Source organism: Hyperolius riggenbachi, chromosome 5 (assembly GCF_040937935.1).
Source record: "Hyperolius riggenbachi isolate aHypRig1 chromosome 5, aHypRig1.pri, whole genome shotgun sequence".
In the NCBI taxonomy this organism is placed as follows: domain Eukaryota; kingdom Metazoa; phylum Chordata; class Amphibia; order Anura; family Hyperoliidae; genus Hyperolius; species Hyperolius riggenbachi.
The window spans coordinates 46,684,822-46,688,743 of NC_090650.1; positions in this window are offsets into that span (position 1 = coordinate 46,684,822).

Sequence of the window (3,922 nt, forward strand, 5' to 3'; positions counted from 1 at the left end):
TTCCTGCAAAAGCCACCAAAAGCCCAGAAAATGCAACGCTCTCCTGAAAGCCATTAAAAGCCTTCAAAAGCCATTAAAAGCTAAGCTGTTAGAGCTGGTTCTCACGGACGGCAGGCGGTGTTGGGGCGGCCGGGAAGCGGCGGTATGGCGATCGTCAGCTTCCCGTCGCGTCAGCGTTTCTTGTCCCCGCAAGGCTAGCCGACCCTGGACGTCACGTGAGGCCTCTAGGGCCGGTCGAAACGACGCGTTAAATCGGGATTGGAATGCCGCGTTTGCGCAACCGCCGGTAATAGCACAATGCTAAACAATCCCATTCACTTGAATGGGAGCGTTTAGCCAACGAGTCCTGAACGCTTGGTGGTGAACGCCGCCAGGCGACCGTGTGAACCAGCCCTTAAAGAGAGTCTGAAGCCTTCTAAAAATGCTCTTTTTATTTGACAGCTATCTTGAGCAATATCAGCATAGCTAAAACGCTGCATTCCCGTGGTACAACAATGTAATTAAATCCCCCAAATCCCCGGGGCAAAAAGCAGGGATCTCTTCCTGGTAGAGCTTTGTGCAGTATTTCTCCCTCTACTCGCGTCAATCCCCGCTGAACGCCGCCTCTCCCCGCAGTCTTCTTTCACTGAAAGGGGCAGAGATCCGCGTGGAGAGTAACACTAATGGAGGCAGAGCTACAGCGTTAAGCTCTGCCTCCTCGGGCAGCAAAATACATGACACGGAAAGTCGTAGAATTTCCCCCCGGTATTTGGAGGGTTTAATTACTTTGTTCTGCAGCGGGAATGCGGCTCTTTAGCTAAGCTGAAATTGCGCAAGATAAATGTCAAATAAAAGAGTATTTTTAGAAGGCTTCAGACTCTTTAAACGGTGGTATTCTTAGAAAAAAAACAAAACAACCACTGCGTTTGAATGAGACGCAGAGCAGAGGCTCAGGAGAAGCCTGTGTGAACCAGCCCTTACCTGTCTACTTCAAGCAAAGGAGAATCCGCAATCTCAGTGAGGTGATAAAAGCTGGTAAATTTTGATGAAAAAGCCACAAAAATTGACACAAACAAGGCCAAGAAGACTAACGCGTATCGGGCTCAAAATCTGCCCTTAGTCATAGTCATGACCTGTCTACTGTCGCCTGCTATGGTGCCCATCCATCTTTCGCTTCCTCTGTTTGCGCTCACAAGCTGCCGGTGTATAGCATGCGGCGTGTGTGATGTCACACGCGCTGTCACAATGCCGATTCCCAAGAGATTTCAGCATGATATCCCCCTGGAATTGGCCTGTGGTGTATGGGCAGCTGACAGATCTCTCTATTAAGGTTAGAAATCTGTCTCTTGGTCGAATCTGCCCATCATTGCTAGATATAGGGGCACCTTAATAGTCCTTCAGAACTCACAATCTAATGGTGGCCATACACTAGACAATTTTAGCCTATATATCGGGGAGAGAAGAATTAGGGTGGAGGAGCCCTGTGGCATGGAGAAAAGACAGCAGACACAGGAGAAGGCAGGTGAGAGCTCTGCTGCCAACACCCTCCTTCATCACCCAGCACAGATGGGGACACCTGGAAAGCCAGGCAGGTGGCTCCATAGACGTTTAATCGACTGCAAATATTTGTACAGTGTGTGGGCAGCCAATAGAGCATACGTATGAAATCGCTGCCGGGAGACTTGGGCGCAGGATACAGCCGACATATGGCTTACTCTGCTCCTGCATAAGTCCCGGCGGCGTTAATAACTATACCCCCTCCAGGTTGATGTGACTGGTGGGGAATGATGTAGTTCAGCTTCCAGCTATAGCAGGTGGCCGAATTACAGTGTTTCAAAAGTAACTTCAGTTCAGTCTTTTGATGGCGGCGAAGTTACTCAGTGTGCGCTGCTATAGCCGTAATTGCTATTACGATCTATGGTGGCGCCGGCTGCACCCAAATCTCCTGCGCTGGATTTAACGCGCTTGGCCAATAGATCCCTTTCTGCTCAGATTCAGTCAGAGGCCTGGTGCACACCAAAAACCGCTAGCGGATCCGCAAAATGCTAGCAGATTTTGAAACGCTTTTTCTTATTTTTCTGTAGCGTTTCAGCTAGCATTTTGCGGTTTTGGGAAGCATTTTTGGTGTAGTAGATTTCATATATTGTTACAGTAAAGCTGTTACTGAACAGCTTTTGTAACAAAAACGCCTGGAAAACCGCTCTGAACTGCCGTTTTTCAGAGCGGTTTGCGTTTTTCCTATACTTTACATTGGAGGCAGAAACGCTTCCGCAATCCAAAAAATGCCTCACCCCGGGAGTATGCATTTCAGCAAACTGCCTCCCGCTCTGCTGTGACCCACCCCATTGAGATACATTGACCAAGAGTATCCGCAGCTGCAAAAACGCCGAAAAACCCGCTCGGTGTGCACCAGCCCATAGAGAGAGGGGCTGGCAGTTAGCCTATCTGTATGTTTTCTCAGTGAAAGAAGACTGAGAAGGGCAGAGATCGGCGGAGGTTGATGCGAGTTCCCGGAAGAAACCCTGAATTTTGCACCGGGGATGTCGGGGTATTAAGACCTCGTTCTGCCGCCTCCCCGCGGTGAATCAGTTTGGATTACAATGCTGAACCTGCCTGGGGGATAAAAACAGGTATTTTAAATGGCTTCAGACTCTCTAAGACGTGGAGACGAGAACATATGTATATATTTAGTATGGCCACTCCGTTCACATGCAGTAAGGCTATGTTCACATTATAAATTGCAAGCGCGATCGCAGGTGCTGAGCATTTTTGTGAGTGATTTCTTTCAAGCGATTCTCTGCATTTTCTGAGCGTTGAGCGATTTAGTGTAAACGCTTTTGATGAGCGATTGAGATTGTCACTTCCTGACGTCAATTTATTCTTAAAAGATATCCGAAGTGACATGATGAGATAGACATGTGTATGTACAGTGCCTAGCACACAAATAACTATGCTGTGTTCCTTTTTTTCTTTCCCTGTCTGAAAGAGTTAAATATCAGGTATGTTAGTGGCTGACTCAGTCCTGACTCAGACAGGAAGTGATTAAAGTGTGACCCTCACTGATGAGAAATTCCAACTATAAAACTTTTTCCAAGCAGAAAATGGCTTCTGAGTGCAAGAAAGAGAAAGGGGGGATTTCTTATTATTGAGGGTCACACTGTAGTCACTTCCTGTCTGAGTCAGCCACTTACATACCTGATATTTAACTCTTTCAGGCAGAGAAAGAAAACAAGGAACACAGCATAGTTATGTGTGTGCTAGGCACTGTACATACCCATGTCTATCTCATCATATCACATGTCACTTTGGGTATCCTTTAAAAGCGCTCGGGAAATCGCTATACAAAGCGTTTAAGTGCTTAGCAATTTCCATATACTTTCCATTGAGACAAATGCCCCCAAAATGGTTCAGGCAGCGCTTTTGGAAGCGGATCATAATCAAAACGCTCAGATGTGAACACTCTCATAGGGAATCATTGCACAAGTGCTTTTAGGGTGATTTCTAAAATCGCCAGTGCTTAAAAAAAAAAATACACAAACGCTCATAGGGCTCGATTCACAAAGCTGTGCTAACCCAGTTAGAGACGTTAGGTGTGATAACCATTGCACCACGCTGGTGAAAAGCCAGTTTAGGCGTGATAAGTTTAGGTGTGATACGTTTAGGTGTGATAAGTTTAGGCATGCTAAGTTTAGATAAGTGTAGATAGCGTGCAAAGTCCCGCACGCAAAGCATCGCCATTAAACTCTATGCGAAGTGCACCAGACTTTTTTAGCGCAAAACTTTTGATCAGCTGTGCACTGCGGTGCTAACGCAGTTGGTGCTTGAACTTATCACACCTAAACTTATCACACCTAAACTTATCACACCTAAACTTATCATGCCTAAGGGCTGGTTCAGACGGACGTTCGGGCAGCGTCGCGTCTGGGGGCGTTGCGGCGGCTGC